The 25,493-nt window shown below is 42.1% G+C and overlaps 1 long non-coding RNA gene and 1 other non-coding gene across 2 annotated transcripts in view; both read left to right on the top strand.

Annotated features, from left to right (window-relative positions):
* The window catches only part of LOC141782143 (uncharacterized), a 331,916-nt gene that overhangs the window by 80,282 nt on the left and 226,141 nt on the right, over positions 1 to 25,493 (top strand). The gene's annotated exons all lie outside the window — the stretch shown is intronic.
* Positions 1,614 to 1,695, top strand: trnas-cga (transfer RNA serine (anticodon CGA)). Its single transcript has one exon. It is a non-coding gene; the product is annotated as a tRNA-Ser (tRNA).

Below are 25,493 nucleotides of genomic sequence, written 5' to 3' on the forward strand. Positions count from 1 at the left end.
CCAAACACCCGACCTCGGACTGGACTCCAGTAATTTATTAACCTTAACCTTAACCGTAGCCTTATTAAAATAACGATTTCAAATCGATTTGAAGCTTTGAAGCTTCTAAGGCATTTAAAATGCTTTCAAAATGTTTTAAAATGCTGCTCAGGACAAGTGACAAGACAAAAAACACGCAGACAAGCACAGGGCTGCAATGGGACCACCATCTTTGACCACCTGAGTGTCTCGACTCATGCATGAATCTCAATCAGAATCAGACATGCCCACTTCATGATAATCACATGCAGTTTGGGGCAAGTCATAGTCAAGTCAGCACACTGACACACTGACAGCTGTTGTTGCCTGTTGGGCTGCAGTTTGCCATGTTATGATTCAAGCATATTGTTTTATGCTAAATGCAGTACCTGTGAGGGTTTCTGGACAATATCTGTCATTGTTTTGTGTTGTTTTGTTTATTGATTTCCAATAATAAATATAAATGTACATTTGCATAAAGCAGCATATTTGCCCACACCCATCTTAATAAGTATATTAAATAATTGATAAATCCTCATTTAATCGCGAATAATCGCAAATTAATAAAAAAAAAGTATCTGTTCAAAATACGTTATACTTAACTATAGACAATTATGCGATTAACCACGCTTTAATATTTTAATCGATTTACAGCCCTAAAAATTACACTTTTATCGAACATGTAACACAATACAAATAACGTTGAATCAAATCATGTTAAATCAAAGTCATGCAAGATAAAGAGGTCAGTGTTGATAAACAAGAAGCTTCAGTGGCCTAAGTCACATCCTGCCTGGGAGCATTTTATCCTGGGCTACCTCTAAAGCTCTGCAATAAGGAGGAAAGTTGCAGGCAGGGGGCCCGTTAATGCTGAGATGCACACAGGCAGCCAGATGGTCACCCTGCAGCCTGTTCCTCAGGTCAGTCTTCACCTGTAAATGCAGTAACAATCACTTGACAATTAATAGGTTTGGGGTCAGTGGGGTTGAAATTTGAGAGAAGTCAAATAATGAATCTGAATACAGATTACCCAGTTCATGGTGAAAGCCCGCTCACACTTCACACTTGAGATTGGTAAATCAATGGCAGCAAGCTTGCTCAGAGCCAGATAGATTTGTCCCCACTCATCAATTTGCGATGCCAGCTTCACCATAAGGCGCTGCTGGTCCACGTCCTGAAACACATTAAACAGAACCTTATCAGAATCATTTTTATATTTTGAATTATCTTTATAGGCCAAGTACGTGTGCACATACGAGGCATTTGACTCTGTTTTTTTTTTTTGCATCTCTCGCAATGTGCTTACACAGAAATAGATATAACAGCTTGGGCCGAGGACAACGAAGCCGGACAAATAGAGGAAAAGCATAGGCAGGACTATGTATAGTTATGTTACGTTGTTGTTAGTATGTTAGTTATGTACACAAGTAGTGAATAAATAGGTGTATAAATTAATATTATATATAAACCGTGTATATATTCTATATAATATAAACACTGATCAGCCATAACATTATGACCACTGACAGGTGAAGTGAATAGCATTGATTATCTGGTTACCATGGCAAGTGGCAGTGGGGGGTATATAATAAGCAGTCACAGTGGCCGAGAGGTTAAGGCGTTGGACTCGAAATCCAATGGGGTTTCCCCGCACAGGTTCGAATACTGTTCGTGACGATTTTTTGCGGGCGGCAGTAGCTCAGTCCATAGGGACTTGGCTCCGGAACCGGAGAGTTGCTGGTTCAAGTCCCCTCATGGACCAAGTATGCGGTAAATTGGTCGCTGGAGAGATGCCAGTTTACCTCTTGGGCACTGCCAAGGTGCCCTTGAGCAGGGCACCAAACCGCCTGTCAGGAGCAGCCCCCTCGCTCTGACATCTCTCTCATTAACGCATGTATATAGGTCCTGTTTGTGCATGTGTGTGTGTCCTGTATATAACAGAGTGAAAAAAATTTAATTTCCCCTCAGGGATTAAAAAAGTGCCTTTCTCCTTCTCCTTCTCCTTCTCCTTCTTCTTAGACAGCAAGTGAACATTTTGAACTGTGAGCTTTGTGTTGGAAGTAGAAAAAAGGGGCCAGCGTAAGGATGTGGGCGACTTTGACAAGGACCAGATAGTGCTGACTAGACGACCGGGTCAGAACATCTCCAGAACTGCAGCTCTTGTGGGATGTTCCCGGTCTGCAGTGGTCAGGACCTACCAAAAGTGGTCCAAGGAAGGAGAACCGGTGAACCGGCGACAGGGTCAGACCCGAGGCTCGTTGATGCACGTGTGGAGCGAAGGCTGGCCCGTGTTGTCTGATCCAATAGAAGAGCTACTGGAGCTCAAACTGTTGAAAGAGTTAATGCTGGTTCTGATAGAAAGGTGTCAGAACACACAGTGAGGAGCAGTTTGTTGCGTATGGGGCTGCGTACCCGCAGACCGGTCAGGGTGCCCGTGCTGACCCGTGTTCACCGCAAAAAGCGCCTACAATGGGCACTTGAGCATCAGAACTGGGCCGCGGAGCAATGGAAGAAGGTGGCCCGGTCTGATGAATCACGTTTTCTTTTACATCATATTGATGGCAATGAGTTGGAGGTGTCGACTCGGCCTCCAAATGCTAAAACTCATCTAACTAATTTCTGGCTTTTAGGACTCATTCCTGTAGCACTGTATCTGGTGAACCTCAGTGTTCTAGAGGGTATTGCAAAGAGAAACATGGTCCAGATGAGAAGGGCTTTAAGCCTGTACCAGTTGATCACAAATTCAAGAGTTACAAATACACTTATATACCTTTTTTTTTTAAATAAATTGTCATTGCAATTAAAGTAAAATGCAAGCCAAAATCCCAGAGTGTGTTCATCGGTGGGATGCCAGTGAGGGATTCATACATGACTCGGTTGGTTGCAATGCCAGTGCAGAGGGTTGTGAGATCTGAGGGACACGGACCTCCGCATATGTTTTACCTTCGTTGTGAAGCTCCTTGCCAGCAGGTCAAAAGAAGCAGCTGGTGTCTCAATGTGTATCAGAGGAGACATGTGGCTGTTTGCATTCTCACCAAACCAACGGCGCCAATTAGCCGTGCAGGAATTCACCACTCAAATTTGTGAGCAAAAGGGTAAAAAAGTCACATCCTTATATTTGTTAGTGCAACAATAGAAATTGTGGCAAACATTAGGACAGTTTCTAAAAGAGAAATCACAATTCTTTAGTAGTGGCACATACAATATTTTGAGTAACTTCACATGGACGTGAGGTTTTTAATAACAACATGAGATTTGGGAAGACAAATCTCATTTTAGAGGATATTATGTGCCTGTTTTTGCTCTCTGATCCTCATAGACCCTCAATCCTATGGTTGTTGTCTCAGCTCAAAGCCCCTAGGCCAGAGTTTCCATGTAATTACCAGCACATGGTCACCCAGGAGGCCCAGAATCAGTCTGCCACTCTTTGATCATAACTGATATTGAATGGCATTTACCCCCTGGACAGAGAGAAACCTGTTTCTTTGGCTCTGTGAACAGATGGCCACAGGATGGTGGAGGGTGTTGCTATTATTCAAAATTTCTCAGAGAATGTGGAATGCCAGAAGCCTTTTTACCCACCAGGAGAGCTGGAAGAGAGATCACAATTTTTGTTTGGCGAGGATTTGGGGCGTTTGTGCTTCAAATAACCTCCTGTCAAATGCTGAGGAAGATGCTGTCAACCTTTGACATTTGCTGGATGCAAGTTCTTTTTCGGCTCAAGGCCTGTCAGACTGGAAACTAAATGTTCAAGATGTTACTTGCGATTCTGCTCACACCCTGTTTAAACACTCCTCAGATGTCTGCAAATGAAAGTGATATTAATGTCAAATCTCAACTAATTCATTCCACTTCTCTTTTACCTATCTGAGTTTCATCTCATCCTCTCCCAGAGGCAGTGTTTACCAGAAGCAGTGTGCATTACTTAAGGAGAAGAAGACATGTTAAGCTCTCCACAGGCAAAGGTGAGCAGAGGAGGTTATCCACAGAGAGGTAGCTGTGTCCCTTTGAAAGTGAATATTAGTTACTCTTTATTTGATATGCCGTGAATAAACTGGAGACGAGAATAACTACAAGAAAGGAAGAATCGCCAGATTTACACAGTCAACACATTCTTACGCCCAACTCGTCAAATACCGCCGCTTGGTCAGTGCCCTGAGGCATCAAAGACCGACACATGGGTTACCCCTCTTACGTTACTTTTCGACGGCCTGGGGGTGGCGTGTCAATATATGCTTGTTACGTGCATAGTGTCCTTTCAAAATAAACTTCCGTTGTCACAAGAAGTTAGGTTTAGGAAACGGTCGTGGTTGACGTTAACTTCACTGACTAGCGACTCACGGGACTCACAGAGCTGACAATACTAGTCACGTGACTGACGATACCGTCGAGTCAGTGAGTGAGTGCCTTGCAGTTTGAGGATGAAGTCTTGATTTCTTTGGAATAACTGGGGGAGGTAATAAACCTCTCCAGACAAAAATGGCAAAAAGAAGTGGTTGGGATATGGAGGAAACGGCGGATGTTGAGATGGTGTGTTTGAGATGCGGCAGTGCTGCAGGAACATGATTATGACTGCCGTCCTCCCAGCCCATTCTCATTCCAAGGGCATCAAATACCAACGCTTTGTCACTGCCATCGGCGTTCTATACCGCCTAACAAACAGGGCTTTCATCCATACCGCTGTTCGTGTCCCGTGCGTTACGTTTCACTTTCACGTTACAATCAGGTTTGGTTCCTGTCCCCTGTTCACGTCAAGTCATGTTTTCACTGTAAAAACGTAGTAATTTTGAGCCCAGGCATGTTGTTTTTTCCTAAATCTAACTAAGTGGTTTTGTCACCTAAACCTAAGCAAGGGTTTTTTGTTTAATTCACAATATTAAGCACGTGTTTACTGCAACCAAAAAGTGATGTGATGAGTTGGGATAAGAACGTGTTGCTCCTACATGATTACAATAGCCACATTTAGACCCTAAGAGTCAATGACAACTGTAATATTAACACTGTAGATAATTTGTTATCCAAGATAACGTAACACAAAGTTGACCTAATGTTTACAATTTAAAGCATTGCAACCAATCAGAGCTGAGCTGGAGCCTTGCCGTCTCTGTGCAGCTGTCAATCACTCGTGATCTCCGATCAAACGGTCAAACTAGGCAGCGCTGATCAAATATGAAACAATATTCTGTTACTGTAATGACTATTTCTCTCCTCAAATGTTTTCAGAAACATCTTGTAGTGTACTCTTTAGCTGTAAAACAAGAAAGTTTGTGACCCGGCAGCCATATTGAGATAGTTGAGGAAATACCAAGCGCCGCCCACTAGCCGGAGCAATTTTTCTCATTTTACAGCTAAAAACTGTTTTACAGTACACTACAAGATGTTTCTGAAAACATCTGAGGAGAGAAATAGGCATTACAGTAACAGAATAGTGATTCATATTTGATCAGCGCTGCCTAGTTTGACCGTTTGATCGGAGTTCACGAGTGATCGACAGCTGCCTCCGTTGAATGAACAGCCAATAGGAACGCTCTCTCTCTCTCTCTGAAATGACCTGTGATTGGTCAAAGTCTCCCGTCACGTGCTAGATTATCTAAAGTCTGAAAACAGAGCCATGAGGAGGAGCAGAAGTCTAGTTTTCTCTCAGAACACTTGAATTACAATATGCTGAAAGGTTATTATGGAATTTTTGCCCAATGATGCCACAAATAATCTGCCTACTGCAGGTTTAAGACCCACTTCTGATTGAAAAAAAAATCCAAAGACCACCTTCCCAAATAAATGAGAAAGAAAAGGAAAAATAAATGTAAAAAAACAAACACGAAGCGACACACACTAATGGTGCCAACTTGAATGGTATATTGATATTTTTGTATATATTCACCACAAACTACCATATATCAGACTTTTTTTTTAAATATAGCACAGTAGAACTCAAAAGCCTTCAAAACTCAAAACGATCAACCACAGAAACATATTTAGCTTGGTAGTAATCGTTTTAGTTCCTGAATGGAACCGTTGTTGTGTCACTTAAAAGCAGTCAAGAAAGATGTGAATTTCTGTGAGAAGGAGGATTTTGTAGAACAACTCCCAAACCAGCACAATCTATCAGCTTGGATGAGGTTTATGACCATATCATGGTCCGCAATTATTTTCAGTTTCTCATGCTGAATTGGGTTATAAAACTGACAGCTATGTATACCCGAGCTAAAATAATACATTCCCAAAACAGTAATAAGAACAGGAGGATGCAGATTTAAACATCAACAGCACAAACACTGGAGTGCTCAGCAGAAATGCTGCAGAAACCAATAATGGTAGTGTGATTAGGCTGGCAAATGCAAGGCTTTAAGCACTTTAATTAGACTGATGGCTGCTTTCATGCTATCATCTGCTGCCAATGATACAGTCTTAATTAACCCATTTAAAAGCAGTGGTGTGTATTTATGTCCACAATGAGCCTTTCCAGTGTCAAAGGAAAACATAAAGGCATAATGCCATCCCCCAACAGCTCTCTCTGATGCTTATCACACTTCTGTTGCCGTCTGTACTCTTTCACAGGAACAAAGTCAAGCATGATAGGTTGTTGTCGTTTGTCACAGTTATTATAGAATCCTGACAGCCTGCATGTCAAGTGAAGGTTCAACTCATTCATTCAGATTCAAATACAAAATCCTTTCACCGCTTATCCAAAAGGCTTTTTTCAGTCCTGTACTGAAGAACAGTACAGTACAAAAATATTACCTAATCGCAAATTTAAGGAAGCACTTTATAGATTGGTTTAAAAGTGTATCAGTATTTGACTGACTGTTTAAGATGAATAGACGTCTAGTGGTTAATTACAAACTATTCAAGTGGAACATGATTCATGCTTCCACAGAAATGACTACATTTTAATGACATGTTATGCTTCAGTAACACTTTACAATACTAGTATACAAATAAGCATTTATTAATGCTTTAATTGTTGAATTATCATGAGTTGTTGCATGAATCATGACAAACCGAGTCATTGATTATTGTTCAATACATCAACTAGAATTACCACCTCATGGTTGTATGCCTCCGCCAACCAGTCAAGTTGCAGTTTACATCCATCTGTCCAAAATGTCATCACTTCATCATTTGTGTGAAATTGTTATATTTAGCATATTAATTCTTGAGTTATGGCCAAAAACGTGTTTTGTGAGGTTACAGTGACTGATACATTTTCTCAAGGTGTTCCTGAGATATCACGAGAATAAAGACTTTAGATGGAGTTTATGTCTGAACTGTACTAATAATACTAATAAAGACGATTCTCACTGCCAGAGCAGCAGTGTTTCCTCTCTGTAGTCTGTTACCTGTTTAACAAACACCTGCACATGAATAACAGCTGCAGTCTGTATTTCTACTGTGGAGTCCTGACAGACAGACTCTCCTTCTCTCTCTGACTTTAATTTTATCCTTAATAAAAGTTAACGGGGAAATAACAGATCATGAAAAGAAAAGTCTTTCTAATAAATGAAGAAAGATGTTTTAGACCTGTTTGTCAGGTGTTATAAACCTCTTTCAGTGACAGGCTGCTTCAGTCGTGGTGTGTGAAGGAGAGCTACTGCAGGTCCTTCTGCTGTTGGAACACCTACAGTTAACACAGATTATAACTAGATGGTAACTCAGAAGACAACTAAACTATAAAACGTTTACTCTGTGATCTGTCTTCACTCCGGTATGAAACTCCAGTGATGTTGAGAGGTAAAGTTATCAGTCCGGTCGGCAGCAGCGTCCAATCAGTAACTGATATCCAATAAGGGGGCGTGTCGGTCGGTAAAAGACTTCCGTGAAGGCTGCTCTTGTGTATCCTCGCTCGATGTCCTCAGAGATCCCTCTTCGATCCTCGTTCCTCGCTCCTCCGTGCAGAAATAAGAGCTTTGGGATGATTTTCAAGATGGAGCAAGGAAACAACAGATAAGAGACTTGGGATGTACCCAATGTGTTCACAGGAATGGAACGGACCCAATGTGTTCACAGGAATGGAACGGACTTCAGGACACGGTGACCTTTGAACACTAAAATCTAATCAGTTCATCCTTGAGTCCAAGTGTACATTTGTACCAAATTTGAAGAAACTCCCTCCAGGCGTTCCTGAGATATTGCGTTCAGGAGAATGGGTCTGACGGACAGCCCGGAAACATAATGCCTGAGGCCGCGACTGGCATCAAAACAAACATGTCAAATCTGGCTTAGGGCTGTCTGTTCAAAATGTTTCTGACTAGAACCACCGCACCGTAGCTATGAAAATGACATCACACAGGTGATGTTTCTGTCTGTCACAACTGCCTTTGTTCATATTGTTGAGGAGCGATTTGGACAGTTGGTGCCTCTTTTACTGGAGAAATGTGTAACTACAGTAGATCTTTGCTGCACTTACTGAAACTGTGTTACATAGAGTAGAAAGCAAAAAAATCACATTTCACAATGAGGAACATAGTGATTTATCTCAGGCTTGCAAACTAGTGAATCTACTGTAGTTTTTCTTTACAGAAGTATATTCAGCAACATAGAAATTCATTTGTGTTCCAATTCAAATTCTGTGCCAGCACTTGAAAAGTTCTGAATGTGGGTGTCAGTACCTTTACAGATGTTCTGTATTCCTTATCCAGACAGCCTTATACTGTACCTCAACTATGTACCTCAACCGTTTTGGTGCTCTAGGCAAAATTTTGATTTGGAGCTCCCCCCCCCCCCCCCAACGAGAGTTAAAGGGGTCAAAAGTGTATTTCTTTCTTTATTTGTTTATTTGTTACCTCAATGCAGAAAATTAGGAAGGGTGCTCACTAGGGGTGGAACGGTTCACAAAATTCACAGTTCGGTTCATATCACGGTTTTCGGTTCAGTTCGGTACATTTATGTTACAGCGAGGAGGTCAATTTCTGATTTCAACATGCTTTTCATTTATTTGCCAAAAATAAGTTTAAGGACTGTTTGTAACTTCTTACACATATAAATCTACCGGGTCGGTGTCCCATGCTCACTCCCATATGTGCGCTATGTGCGCGCTCGCGTGTGGCTACGCTGTTCAGACTGACTCCAACACAAACTACACGGAGGCACCAAAACCACAAAGTTCTATCTAGTGAAGCCCGTCTTGCAAAACAGTGTCAACTCTTCCTGCTCCAGCCCCCCGACCACGGTCAGATGACACAGGGGAGACCGTAGCTTTGGTCTCCAGGGCCGGAGTCTCTGCTCCTCTGTCTGCTTGCCTTCACTCACACACCACGCGTGTTCTCGCGCTACACTCTTACGTGCATGGGCGCACACTCCACACTGCAGAAGAGTTAGTAGCTCTGAGAATATCTAGTGAATGTACAGTGGACGTTTGTGCAGAAATAACTGCTGCAGCTCCTCCAGACCAACAGAGGTTTCCCGTGTCTTGTGAAGTGACGGGGCTCCGCAGCGAGAAACGTTATCGTCTCCGACCAAAACTCCGGTGTCTCCCCTGTTCCTGGTCGCGAGGCTAAATAAGGAAAAGCCAACACTAGGATCAGGTCTAAATCATGTTCATGGAGAGACCTCTGTCTGGTCAGCTAACATTACTGCCAAGCAGGTGAAATATAGTGATATTGTTGTTTTAACTGGCGTGTGTCGCCTCTCTATTTAGAGTGAGCAAGCGCAAGCCCAACGCTGACTTTCATTGACGTAAAGGCCACAGGTGTCGCTGTTAACAAGCAATTTCTGAAAGTTACAGTCCCTTTAACAAATGTTTGCCTCAACAAAAGTATGGCTTACATAAGGAACATAAACACTTCTTCATTGTCAAATCTTAATTGAAAGAATAGGTCTTCTACAGTCATTAATGCAAACAAAAAAAATGCAGCTTTGTTATTTTCATATAAATATGATGAAATTATAGACTAAGGCCGTACATTGAAGCATAAGCTCAACCAGAACTATGCTTAAAAAAACGTATAGCTTTTTATCTCATATAAACCCGACTTCAGTTGAACAGTGTCGGCGTACAGTTTGACACAAATCGTTGTCAGTTCAGCTCGACTATCAAGAGCTACTGGGCGTTACAGGGCTGCTATCATTCCTGGTGCGCTGCCAAAACTTTCCGGGTAAAACTCAAGCTCCAGAGTTTCTGTTCCGCACGTGCGAGTAATAGACATTAACAGCTGTTTGGATAACGGCGAACCGAAAGGATGTCGTGGACTGAACCGAACGTCCTGAACCAAACGGTTCGGGTCAAATACACAACCCGTTCCAACCCCTGCTTTTTTTCCAAATGTCCACTGTTAATCTGTTATATTTTAGTGACTGAGTAAGAACTAATCAAGTCAGTTAGTATTAATGAATATTCTAGGTGAGAGGACTTTTCATGGTGCCATGCCATTGCTTTGACGGCCCATCATTGCAATACCTCAATAGTCTGAAAAACGGCCCATTGGACCGAAAGCCCATTTGTCCAACAACCAGTTATAAAACAAACGCCCATTCTTCCAAAGGCCCAGTGCTCTGAAAATGCACACACAGTTTATGAAAAACAGAAGCACGTGGCTAATTAGTATGCCCTAATCTGCCTCTGGCTGGCTTACCTTGATATTCTTACCCTAAACCTAACTAATGTCATGCCTAAACCTAACCAAGCCAACCAACGAAGGCAACGAATAAGAAGATAAATCAGGAAGGTCCGACAACGTCATTCTGCATTAGATTCTACATCTTTAAGCCACATATAAAAGTATACTGAGTGATAGTGTAACAGACTGAATAATACACTGAAATTACTACAAGGGTTGTCAAACAAAACAGGGTGGCATAAATAAAAGAAAAGTTTCTTTAACTGCAACAATGCAATATGTATAACCCTAATGTAATGAGGCAGGTTCAAGAAGAACTGAGTTACTAACAGAAACTGCCTACGGAGTCACTGCAGGGGAAAGCAGTGGTTAAGAGCAAGAAGAGTGCCTGTACTCTGATTGTACTGTTATCACAGGCACTTTCCATGAAGTATACTGAAAAGGGGAATTCAGGTAAAAGTGAGAAATGTAGATAAACTAAAAAGTAACCGAGGCTTTTAAGCTTTTCGACAAGTGAGATGTAACTGTGTAATTCAACGATTGATCAAATGTAATGTAAAGACGGAGGCTTGCGCTGACGAACCAACGGGGAATTATCCCCCAACTCTGCAGTTCCCCTCAGCTGTACAGAGCTTTATCGCCTCTTTCAGCTCTAGTTTTGTCTCACAAACCTACTCTATGCTACCCGGCCAGCACCAAATGGCATGCAGAAATGATAGTGGTTTGCTGGTGAACGTAATGAGCAGCACTCAAAAGACAGATATTTCCCTCTGGAGTTGGCGGAGACCAAAACGGAACCAGGAAGAGCTATAAAACCTGAGCTAAACCAATCACAGGTCATTTCAGAGAGAGAGCGTTCCTATTGGCTGTGCTCTGGTCATGTGACCGGAACTTCAACAGATTTCACAATGGCTGCCGCGTTAAGAACTTTCTCATTTTACAGTACAGTACACTACAAGATGATTCTGGAAAACATGTGAGGAGAGAAATAGACATTAACGTAACAGAATATTGATTTATATTTGATCAGCGCTGCCTAGTTTGACCGTTAAGTTGGAGTTTGTGAGTGACTGACAGCCGGCTCTCATAGACGGCATATGGACAGCAGACCTCAAATCAGCTCTGACTGCTTGATTTCCTCCGATATTTGAAATCTTGTAGATGCCGTTAGGAGCACCGGAGGACACAGAGACACATGATTTTTTTCAGGTTACCTGTTTCATGTACTACTGTCACGATATAGCGACCGTTTTATAAAAATAACTTTTTTTAATCATATTTGCTCCAATCTCCACTACTTCAGCTTTAAGCGGACTGCAAAAACGTGTGCTAGAAGTATTGAATATTAAAATAAAGACATATCTCCTTCAGATTATAATGATAATTCTGATTCTGACTTCATTCATCCATTTTCGCAGTGGCTTTACAGTTTACAGATAAACTCCGCTTAGCTTTTATACTTGCTGCTTTAAAGGCAGTGTTGACGATGTTCTCCAGCCTCAACTATTTGTTCTATTGGTTGAAATGGTCTTTACACCCCGACAGCGATCCATTGCTGATGAACTCTGAAAAAGGACCGGAAAAGAGCCGTCATCTGTAGCTGCTGTAATCATGTAAAAACGTCTACCAATCACTGCCTCATGGTCCACTTGGAAAGAACCAATCAGATGCCTCCCTGCTCGTACTCTACCTTTGGCGTGCACCAGCCTGAACCATGGATATATTAAAAGAACTGGATAGAGCGTTGGAGGCGGGGCCTCGGTCTTTCCTATGAGAGTTGCCCATTGGAGCATGAAGCCCAAATGGCTTGACTTCCGTCTGGAAAAGTATCCGGATCCTGGCGGAGTAACGTCCGCTCGGTCGCATGACTTGGTCACGGGGTCCCAACGTCACGGCTTGCGCTCCAGCCTCGGTCTGGGTCTCCCTCACATGAACGGAGGAAGGGAAATAACTTTGGTTTCGGCTGTTAGTGCATTTTACAACTTTAAAAATGTAATGATTTAAATAAGGGCTATTAGAGTGTTCGTACTGGGGAGTTTATTCACCTAAAAAAAAATGATCCTCTGAGTTACAGACGTCTCTTTCCCAATGTAAGTCTATGGGGAAAAGTCTTTTCTGGCCCAATGCATGACGTGACTGACACGGAAGTTGCAGTACCGCCTTTTGGCCACTACGAAAGTCGGGATCGACGACCGACGCTCTTCCTGGGGGCTTGGACTGAACTCAAACTGTGCTGTCGCCGTCGCACGTTTCCTGGAGAATAGAAGAGAGAACTCAACCCTGCAGTAGCACTGCCGTGGTTACTTGTCATGAGGTAGCGTTGTTGAGTTGAGGTCCTCTCTCTGCTCTGTTTGTGAAGTAGTTACGATGCGGCGGTGCTCGTGCATGTGTGGGGGGGCGTTGCCTTGGAAGGAGCCCCGAGGGGAGGGGGGGGGGGGGGTGTTTAGACGGAGCTCCTGAGGCGATGCTACTTACAAATAATGCTAGCTTTACAACATCGTCGACCTTATCTTTAAACAGTCAGTGTGCTGTAGGATTTTCACAGGAAAAAAAAATCCTCTGAAATAAGGTGAAGTACTATTCCAACAACCTGCAGATCAGATTTCGCAATTTGTGGGTTACCTTCTACACACGACCCAGTCCTGCTGGGGAAGCAGAAACATGTGTCTGGAAATGACAGAAGAAGAAATACTTAGTTCAGAAGAAACTTGTAGCCCTCTTAGTTGATTGAACACAAGAAAACGACCGTATTTAAAGGGACTGATGTAACTTTTTAACGGTATATACGTGTTTTAACCGTTATTTCTTTTTTATTTTAACAGGTTGTAACCTAACATAAAAATGAGACCTTCCACGACTGTCTGGGCTTCCTCCATCACCCTGTAGACTGCTTTTAATGTGAAGAAACCGTGCAAATATAGCTAACATTCATGGAGTCCACTACCACCAACAAACGACCAACCTTCACCCCAACTCAGACTTCAACACAAACCCCACGGAAGCACAAAAAAAAGTTATATCTAATGAAGCCCGTCTGTTACAACCCAGGGGTGTTGTAGAGGTAAAGGGAGAGACCGGTTTGTAATCCCAAAGACTCTCCCTTCACTGTTGCCCTGCAGCTGAGATGCAAGTCGTTGTTCATGGGCAAACTGTAACCTACACTGTATATTTACTGCCACTAGACAACTTCACTGTTAACCTTTCCCTCCGCTCCGATCGCCGGCACCAGTCTGCCCTGAGAGCAGCCACCGTCTCTTTCTCTCTAGCTCAACCACACACTCGCTGAGCCACAATCATATCATGTGTTGATGGAAAAATAGATCAGGAATACTTGGCTTACCTAGGCATGCAAAGAGAGGAATCATTTCTAATCTTAAGCGGAAACAAGAGTCCAAACTGAAGCAATTGTTGATCACTTGCTGCCCCTACCGGCTGGTTAAGAGTAGTGAGGAGTCAGCAGTCAATGACGGTATACACCAGTCAATAAAATAATATTTGAATCTAATCTTTTGTCCGTAATATATGTTTTCAAAAAGTGTGAATCACTGCAACCATGAGAGGTCATACAGTCATAAATGAGCACAAAAAATATTAGGCTGATGGGTCCAGCAGTTTGCAAAATTAGGCGTGGACTGACAGACACACTCACAGGACCTAACGCATAATCTCCTGGCAGAGATATTAATATTTTGCAGTTTTTTTTGGTATTCAGGGAAATTATCATGGAAAAAAATTGTTTTGCTCAGAATAAAAGCAGATTGGTCAAAGCATGGCCAATAACTTTGCAAGGTCATAATCCGCTAGCTCTAGTTAGCTCTGAGTACAGTACAGTACACATGACGTCTCATGCTTGTTGTTGATACCAGGTATAAATGCCCCATGATCAGATGTGATCATCCACTTAGTATCCCAATACAAACAGCCTGCTCATACCAGGTGTCAATGGGGTAAAGACAATCTGAGCCTTGTTTCTGCTGTCATCCACAACATTAAACATATATTTGCAAAGGCCACTTTCAACTAAATGTACAGACCAGATTATCCATGTTGACATTGTGTTCTTTTTCTCTACTCTCTCCGTCCTGTGATGTTGACACAACGCGAGCCAAATATCTCCGCAAATCTCCAGCGAAACTGAAAGAGTCAAACTCTACATTCTGCATTTTCTTAAAATGAAAAGATAAAAACATTTTTAGGGTTGTCAAAATTAACGCAATAACGCGTTAACGCAAATTTGTTTTAACGCCACTAATTTCTTTAACACAACTTGCCATTTTTAGATTCTAGCTGATTCAGTTTTAAAGCGAGTGAAAATAACGGTGAAGGCTAAATAACGTTCCAAACTTACGTTACATTATGGAGAGGAAAAACTGTCATGGCCATTTTCAAAGGGGTCCCTTGACCTCTGACCTCCAGATATGTGAATGTAAATGGGTTCTATGGGTACCAACGAGTCTCCCCTTTACAGACATGCCCACTTTATGATAATCACATGCAGTTTGGGGCAAGTCATAGTCAAGTCAGCACACGGACACACTGACAGCTGTTGTTGCCTGTTGGGCTGCAGTTTGCCATGTTATGATTGGAGCATATTGTTTTATGCTAAATGCAGTACCTGTGAGGGTTTCTGGACAATATCTGTCATTGTTTTGTGTTGTAAATTGACTTCCAAAAATATATATATACATACATTTGCATAAAGCAGCATATTTGCCCACTCCAATGTTGATAAGAGGATTAAATACTTGACAAATCTCCCTTTGAGGTACATTTTGAACAGATGAAAAATGATTAATTTGCGATAAATCATGATTAACTATGGACAATCATGTGATTATTCACGATTACATATTTTAATTGATTGACAGCCCTACTTATAATAAAAAAGATGCATTTTTTTGTGAGTTGTTGCCTATTGCAGATGTTCTTTTTGGTACCACAAACCCAAGCTTCAACATCTGAAAAATACAAAGGGCTCTCACAGCTGATCTTGTTTCATAGCACACCCTCATCTGAATCCTTCTCATCACCAAGTCTACTTTATCCCCGTTGACACCCCTCCGCCCACTCTGCACTACATTTTACATATTCCTTGAGCTCTATCTCCTACCATTGTGCCAATTTCTTCACCTTCCTCCATCAACTTAAGTTCAATTCCCTCCTCTTCTGCTTCAGTCGCCCACTTTCCTCTCTTTATGATTATCCACACCGATGTCAGTCTTTTTAGTTTTGCTCCACAGGAACACAGGAGGCGTGTGATATGTATATATATATATATATATATATACACATATGTGAGGGGAACACATTGACAGAGGTGAACAACAGTCCATTCCTGTTCCCAGAGGAGCAGGTGGGAGGGAGCCCAGCACAGCAGGATGGCCTTTTCCTTGTCCCTTTGAAACCACGGTTTGCGTGCGCTCAAGGTAGAATAAATGTGTCAGTATGTATGTCATTGCATGCGCGTGCATGCCTGTGTGTGGTTTCCCGGACCATATGTTCATGTTTAACTCCCTCCACATCTGCGCTGGCAACAATAGCAGCTCGCCCCACTGGAATAACCACAGTCTGTCAGGGCTCATCAGACACGTCCTAAATTTAAATGATGTGGGCGCCTCAGACCCCAGACTCGTTTCATTGCTTTATGATGGAACCCAGTCACCTTTGACCTGCACAATCAACTCCATTTTCTGCTCAGGAAAACGTGCAGATCCACTGATCATATCCATGAGGTCTAACCAAATAGTGTTCCCTTGGGTGACGTTACTGGGATGAGGTCATATTTGTTCGCTTTCGGCTTGATTAAATGTGAGAACACAGTTATCATAAATTTTATGTTCTCCTCTCATTGTCCCATGTTCATGTCAGGCTAATTCAAACCAGTTGGAAGGAGAGAGAGGAATCCACACACCAAGGAATGTATTCATTCCGTCCACAAGCATTTCAAAAAGCCCACAAGTCTGGCAAGTATCAAATAGTAGTCCAGTTTCCATTCAAATTTTATGCAAATTTTAAAGGGACTGTTTGTAAGAATTAGAAATGGCTTGTTAACAGCGACACCTGTGGCCGCTAAGTCAATGAAAGTCAACAAAAGTCAGCGCCCTGTTGCTCGCGCCCGCTCTAAATAGACATGAACGGAAATAGTGAGTCGACACACGTCAGCTAAAACCACAATATCACTCTATATTTCAGCTGCTTGGCAGTAATGTTAGCTGACCAGACGAAGGTCTAGATATTCTCAGAGCTACGAAGTCTTCTGCAGTGTGCATTGTGCAGGATGTAGTGTGCGCGCATGCACGTGAGGTGGAGTGGGAGAGCGAGCGAGAACAAGCGCGGTGTGTGAGTGAAGGCAGGCAGGCAGAGGAGCAGAGTACAGCAGAGACTCCGGTCCTGGAGACCAAAGCTACGGTCTCCCCTGCGTCCTCCGAACGCGGCCAACACTGTTTAACAGACGGGCTTCACTAGATACAACCAAGAGGTTTTGGTGCTTCACTGTAGTTTGTGTTGGAATCTGAGTCTGAACAGCGGAGACACACGCGAGCGCGCATGGGACACCGACCCACAATGATTTATACGTGTAAGAAGTTACAAACAGTCCCTTTAACTGAATTTCCAGAAAATCGTCATCAGTGTGTGTTTTCATCCACTTCTGCTATGCCAATATCAGGAGTTGGGTGTCACTAATCCTTCAGTCAGCTTCCATTAAACAATGGCAGAAGAAGAAGGCGCAACAAGATGATGTGATGAAAAGAGCGTCAGGCAAACCTCAAACAAATGAAAGCAATGTGGAAAATATGATGTAAATATATTTTTCATGTTTTAATTTGAGGAAGGTTACGGCCTCTTGTTGCTCCACACAGATTCCACCTCTTCAGTGGAAGCTCGAGTGATGTTTAACCCTCTGAGACCTTTCGATCCCGATCAACGGTACTGTCTTCCAGAGGCTGTAGCAGGATGAAGAGCTAGAGGTATCATGAAACTAGAAAAATCTAAGGAAGCCATTGGTACCGACCATATTGTGTTAGCTCGTCGGGAAGGAGGATAAATAACGCTCCAGATTTAGACTGCATTTTTGGCGAGGAAAAACTGGCATGGCCATTTTCACAGGTGTCCCTCCATATCTGAATGAAAAGGGGTTCTATGGGTACCCACAAGTCTCCCCTTTACAGACATGCCCACTTTATGATAATCACAGGCAGTTTTTTGAATGCAGTATAAATGTGTTATTTTCATCTATTCTAAAATGGTGTTTGAATATTTCTGCATTCTGGGGTCCCTAAACAGTCTTGGAATTGCATAAATTGGGTATGACAGGAATTTTGAGACTCTTGTGGATTCAGTGAGCCTAATTGTATTCATTTGTGATAATGTTAGTTCCCAACGTTGCTATTTCATATAGTGAGACCATTTTTGAAACTTTACAGCCACAAACTAGAGACCTAGAGCATTCAGAGGATGGATGGATCAGACTAGAGACCTAGAGCATTCAGAGGATGGATGGATCAAACTAGAGACCTAGAGCATTCAGAGGATGGATGGATCAAACTAGAGACCTAGAGCATTCAGAGGATGGATGGATCAGACTAGAGACCTAGAGCATTCAGAGGATGGATGGATCAGACTAGAGACCTAGAGCATTCAGAGGATGGATGGATCAGACTAGAGACCTAGAGCATTTAGAGGATGGATGGATCAGACTAGAGACCTAGAGCATTCAGAGGATGGATGAATCAAACTAGAGACCTAGAGCATTCAGAGGATGGATGGATCAGACTAGAGACCTAGAGCGTTCAGAGGATGGATGGATCAAACTAGAGACCTAGAGCATTCAGAGGATGGATGGATCAAACTAGAGACCTAGAGCATTCAGATGATGGATGGCTCTCATAGCTAGATTGACAATAAGGGGGTTTCTGACCAGTTTCTAGAACAGAAGTGCTCGCCATCCAATCGCCGAAAAATGCAATTTTTGCAGAAATCTCCAAATGTCAAAATTTTTTTAAACCAAATCACAGCATGACTTTTTCTATTATGTTCCTCAAGGTCTTGGCCAAGACAAGAATGGTTAAATTTTGCACCAAATCTGTGTAACAAATGGTATCAACCCAAAGATTTATGCAATAACCTATGAGACATAATAGAGAATGGGGATGACCATCACATACTGCTATCATAATGTTCTAAGCTCTGACACACTTTCAGTTTGTTTTAATTAATTAATTAATTAATTAATTAATTAATGTTTATTTCTGATTTATGAGTAGGACAACTTGACATTTAGTGCTGAACTGCATCTCAAATTAATCTCCAGGTTCCCATCTTTCAGATGATGCACACCACTTCTATGTGACATCTACTGTTGACCTGCTATCTCCCATTAAAGACCCCCTGTACCTCCCTAAAAAAGACAAAAATGGTCTCTTAGGGTTAAGTCTTTGGGTGTTTTTATATGAGGCACGATTGATTCGCGGGTCTTCGGAGACAGACCATTCAATTATTATCACTCAACCCTAATGTCTACTATTGTTATGTAAGGACGTTAAGGGTGATGACCCACGGCCGTGCAGGTCAGAAAATGAGATTGTTGCATGCTGCGCACATATACAGGTTTCGGAGGAGACCGGCGGCGTTGAAAAAAGCCTGTCCTTTCAAAACTACTCGCTGTCTGCTAACGTTAAATACAGTCCACTTCCATGTTTGGTACGGTCGGCTTTCAGACCTGATGCGACCATTACCCGAGTACAACCGTACTCCAGATCACCTTTTCAAGTGGACTCCAGTACCGATCAACGAACAGTGCCCGAGTACGGTACGGAGCGTTCACACTAATCAAACCAACTGGACTTTGGGGTCAAGTGTACTCGGATCCAGGTCCCTGATGTGAAAACGTCCTAAATTATTTATACACTTTCAGTCTGTTTCCATTGCATTACATTTTGCTTTTATTGACATCAATATTTCAACTAAGACAAGACTAAAAAACTTTTGCAACTTTTTTTTTATTTCCAGCATTTTCACTCCAGTTTTTTTATGCACAATTGAGCATAAAAATAGTTGGATAGAAATGCACACGAGGAAACACCAACTTATAATGGGTTTCCTCAAATAGATCATCAACATACGGTAATTGATTCCTCTTGATACATAGATCAAACTATCTTAAAGGGACTGTTTGTAAGAATCAGAAATTGGTTGTAACAGCGACACCTGTGGCCGTTAAGCCAACGAAAGTCAGCGTCCTGTTGCTCGGGCTCGCCTGTGTGCACGCGCTACCTGAATGTGAGCAAGCATCCGTCAAAACAGTGAGGTGACACATGTCAGCTAAAAGCACAATATCACTCTATATTTCAGCTGCTTGGCAGTAATGTTAGCTGACCAGACGAAGGTCTCTCCATGAATCAATGCTGATCCTAGTGTTGGCTTTTCCTGCCTCAGCCTCCCGACCGCGGCCGGAGGGAACAGGGGAGACGCCGGAGTTTTGGTCGGAGACGATAACGTTTCTCTCTGCGGAGCCCCGTCACTTCACAAGACACAGGAAACCTCTGTTGGTCTGGAGGAGCTGCAGCAGTTATTTCTGCACAAACGTCCATTCACTAGATATTCTCAGAGCTAAACTAACTCTTCTGCAGTGTGGAGTGTGCGCACATTACCATGAAAGGTGGAGCGAAAGAGTGAGAATGAGTGCGGTGTGTGAGTGAAGGCAGGCAGAGGAGCAGAGGAGCAGAGTACAGCAGAGACTCCGGTCCTGGAGACCAAAGCTACGGTCTCCCCCGCGTCCTCCGACCGCGGCCAACACTGTTTAACAGACGGGCTTCACTAGATACAACCAAGAGGTTTTGGTGCTTCCGTGTAGTTTGTGTTGGAGTCTAAGTCTGAACAGCGTAGTCACACGCGAGCGCGCATGGGACACCGACCGACAATGATTTATACGTGTAAGAAGTTACAAACAGTCCCTTTAAAATAGGAAAAAAGGAGCATGGAGTCCATTAAAATCAGCAATCAGCAGTGTATACTGAGGACTCTGCAATATCTAACCATCATTTCTACAGAAGAAACCCAAATATTTAGTGGACTTCCAGGGTTTCTGGAGGGTTCTGGTTAGTGTAGCCTATGAAAAACAACACACCTTGTAAATCTGTAAAAGTGCTATGCAGTGCTGTAAGAAGGGGAGGTAGGGAGAGATTAAGAAAGATGGAGAACAGCAAGTTTATTCTTTGTAATTATTTTTTCTCTGTAATAACCCAGAGGCCCCTGTTGAGCCCCCTGGGTAAAACTCCCTGGAACTCGAACCACGTCCTCCCATCCAGGCTGTTGAAAGATCAGTCAAATGCTTCTTTTATCTCAACAGAGAGCTGAGAATAGAAGAAAAATTGTCTCATAAAGTCACCTATGACTTGCACAATATCTGTCTATCTTTTCCAGAAGCCCAAGAAACACACACACACACACACACACACACACACACACACACACACACACACACACACACACACACAACCACTGAAGATGCAGTCCCATGTATTGTGCTTAAGAGCTGATTCATTCCAACACCATACACCAACCATTTGACTGTTTGACTTTTGTTCCTGTTTAAAGACTGCACACCGGACGTATTGAAAGCTACCTGTAATTTACTTTTCATTGTGTGGTTTTCAATTCAAAATGAGTTAAAGACTCGGACTAAAAGACTCTCAGCACCTTGGTGCTGATTAGAGTATAATGGCCCACTGAATGGCATCATTTTATGGCTGGGTTGTTTCAGATGAGATCGAGAGTGGTGGTGTTATCTGGGATGCTCCTGAAAATGAATTCCAAATCTCTTACTAGGCATTTCGTTCCGCCGTGATTTCAGTGAGGTTTTTTTAATAATGCACGTTACGTGACATAAAAAGGTAAACAGTCTTGGAAAGTCATACTATTTTCTAATAAAGTCTTTTTAGTCAAATACACTGCCACTTTAAATTATTTAATCACAACTAATTGCATGATTGTACATAGTTAATCATGATTTATCGCAGAAATTTTTTTTTTTTTGTATCCGTTCAAAAGAGACTGTACAATTAAAGGGAGATTCATCAAGTATTTACTACGTATTAACATGGGAGAGGGCAAATGTGCTTGCTTTATGCAAACTTATGGACATGTTTATTACTGGAAATCTACAAAAGAATTAACAACACAAAACAATGACAGATATTGATCCAGAAAGCCTCACAGGTACTGCATTTAGCATAAAACAATATGCTCTAATCATAACATGGCAAACTGCAGCCCAACAGGCAACAACAGCTGTCAGTGTGTCAGTGTGCTGACTTGACTATGACTTGCCCCAAACTGCATGTGATTATCATAAAGTGGGCATGTCTGTAAAGGGGAGACTCGTGGGTACCCATAGAACCCATTTACATTCACACATCTGGAGGTCAGAGGTCAAGGGACCCCTTTGAAAATGGCCATGACGGTTTTTCCTCGCCAATAATTTGCACAAGTTTGGAGTGTTATTTAACCTCCTTCAGAACAAGCTAGTATGACATGGTTGGTACTGATGGATTCTTTATTTTTTTTTAGTTTCATATGATGCCAGTATTGTCATTTTAAAACTGAGCCTGCTACAACCTAAAAATTGCGACTTGCATTAATACGTTAAATAAATTAGTGGCGATAAAACAAATTTGCATTAACATGTTATTATCGCGTTAACCCTGACAGCCCCAATAGAAACATAAACTGGAAATTTGCTAATGTAAGATGAGCAGACGAGTGTCTACATAAAGTCTGATTGAAAATATGTTTTTCAACAGCTGCACCATTTTAATTGATCTTTTTTTTCCACTCATATCTTCCGTCATTTTGTGCTGTAATGGCCTGTAATGCTTGTCCTGTGTACTTCCTGTTGCCTAGATATGGTATATCCACAAAATCACATATTGTGTGTCCCTTCAATATGCTCATAGATAGTTACATTTAGCTAATGAGAAGTGACAAGCACACTGTGTAACTTCAGCACATCTGTCAACACATTAACTATGAAATACAGAAAAATCGAAGTCTACAAAATAATGAAATGTGGATGGGAAACGAAGCCTTGATCAGAAGAGCCAGTATCCCACGGGACAACATCTGTGAGATGTTCCTTTGTTTTTCTTCTAGACTAGGTAGCAGTTGCACAGTAATTATGGGCACATGGCACATTTCATGTGGAGCTGAACATTATATTGAAAACAAAATCTGAGATCAAATATTACACATACGTTTTTGGGTGAGATAAATCCTCACCGGGTGGCAAATGAAGATTTGATAGCCTCTGTAGCTCATTTACTCGTTGCCAGAAGCAATAGTTGAGCACAATCATTTCTCAAAACATGGCATAATAAATGAAATACAGCGTGTGTATGCATTCAGTGTCATTTATCGTATATAAAAGAACATCATAAATTACAGTATTGCATGGTGGAGAGATCAATATGCGTATTGCTACATGCACACCCATCAACAAACTCATTCACACTGATTGATTGTTCATTTGGTTCATTTTGGAGGTGAGAACAATGTCATTGTAGCTTTTGTGCACACGAGCGACTGTAATGAGAATGTCTATATAAATATTGGGAGCTGCTCTACTTTCAAGAGGATTATGGAGCATCTCAAACAGCAAACTGCCGTCTCAACTGCTCATATTTATCTGTTCACTCATATGATCTTATATCACTTTGGAGGCAAATTACAGCAAAGAGCACTGACCAGTTCATCATTCATACACTTTAAATGATTTGCCTGTACTTTTTACAGTAAGATATTATGAAATGACAGCTATGTACTGTGACCTCACAGTAGTTATGCCAGGATATTACTGTGATTAAGCGGTATGCTGTTGTAGAGTTACTGTATTTAAATGTAACTTCACAGTTAAGGTCCACAATTTTTTTCTGATGGTAAAGCTAAAGTTGGTAACTTTGAGAAAATATGCTAAAAAAAATATATATATATATTTTTATATCCTGATAGTTGTGCATGAGACAGATAATCTGTGGGAAAAAAAACATGTTCCTCCGGTGTCCTCCGGTGCTCCTAACGGCATCTGCAAGATTTCACGGACCGGAGGAAAACAACCAATCAGAGCCGAGCAGTCTCTAAAGCAGCTGTCAATCAATGCTGGCAAAACTCGCGAACTCCGATCAAACGGTCAAGGTCGGCAGCGTAAATCAAATATGAACCAATATTCTGTGACTGTAATGCCTATTTCTCTCCTCAAATATTTCAGAAACATCTCGTAGTGTACTGTTCAGCTGTAAAATGAGAACGTTTGCTCCGGCCGGTGGGCGGTGCATGGTTTCGGCTCGACTGTTTTCAACATGGCGGCCGTGTCACAAACTTTTTCTTATTTTTACAGCTAAACAGTACACTGCTCTGCCTAGTTTGATAGTTTGATCGGAGTTCTTCAGCTGCCCAGAAACTGGCCGGCTCCAGTTGATTGGTTGTTTAAAATGGGGCGATGTAGAATCTTGCAAATGCCATTAGGAGCACGAGGAGGAGGCAGAGGAACATGATTTTTTTTCCACAGATAATCTGTCTCGTGTTCTACTGTCAGGATATAGTGACAGTTTTATAAAAATAACCTTTTTTTATCATATTTTCTCAAAGTGACTGCAGCTTTAATACTCACAATACTCAGAGGTTTTGTTCATACACAACACATTTTTACAGGAAACAATTTTGTCTAGCTACAATTTCTTCAGTGAGAAAAGATGAACTTGTATGCTAAATGGTTCACTGCCAATGCAAAACATTCACTGGCAACCTATTTAATTTGATTTCCCTCCAATATCCACTGCTGGCAACCCCCCCCCCCCCCCCCCCCCCCCCCCCACCCCAAAGACTTTACTTTATAAAAAAAATTGGTAGTATGTATGTAGGACAAGTTACAAGTTACTTGAAACATATTACTTAGTTGCTATGCATCGGGAAACTAATGTCATTACTTCACCAATCACTCATCAGCAAAAGTTATTAGTTGTATTAATTGTTCCTCAGAAAAACAAACTTCTGATGCCTCACCCACATGCACAACTTCTGTTTTTATTAAAAAGAGAGAAAAAGACATTGTGTTTTAATGAGCAGCCATCCTACAGTTTAGAGGTGCTACTGAGCTTCAGCAGCTAGCTTATCCCTGCTGACCCCATGCAGCACTCCAATAGTCCCATCCCCACAATAAAGCAGCGGACTTAATTCATCATCCAACTCTGAATAAAACTAGCTGGTTTCTGAAAGTAGGTCGACAAGTTGCTAGATAGCTATAAGGCAACATCGGAGTTACCGGAAGCTAGCTGCGCCCCCACAACTCCAGCCTCTTCACCAAGTTGATAAAGGTCAGGCAATTTGATTTTCCCCCCAGGTTTTATTCTTTCTTTCTTTCAGGGATTCAATAATGTCACTATGGTGATGGACTCTGCATCTGCATCGCCAGACAAATGATCTGGTCCCAACTTCACACATCTTACTCCGACCACACAGCGCACCATGTGCTTGAAAGTGGCATTGTGATGACTTTGGGGATAACCTTTCAGGGTTTTCCGTCCTACAAAGGTGGATCATTTCTTACTGGGGTAGATCGCCATGGTAACTGATGCTGAACAGCTAACCTGCTCCAGAGCAGGGGTCTCATTTATAACCGTTGCGTACGCACAAAACGGGGCCTGCGTACGCCACTTCCCACGCAACAGTTGTGATCTATAAAAACAAACTTGACGGGAGAATGTGCGCACCGGTACGGAAACTTTGACCCATGCGTACGCACATTATGGAGACAGCGAGGCAGGGGAAACTGGAGAAGCAGACGGTGAGGTGGTGAATTGAAGCCAGACTGTAGACATTAAATGTCATTATACGTTTAATGATGCTTCTCACACATTTAACTTCACT

The sequence above is a fragment of the Sebastes fasciatus genome, chromosome 14 (genome assembly GCF_043250625.1).
Source record: "Sebastes fasciatus isolate fSebFas1 chromosome 14, fSebFas1.pri, whole genome shotgun sequence".
NCBI lineage: Eukaryota > Metazoa > Chordata > Actinopteri > Perciformes > Sebastidae > Sebastes > Sebastes fasciatus.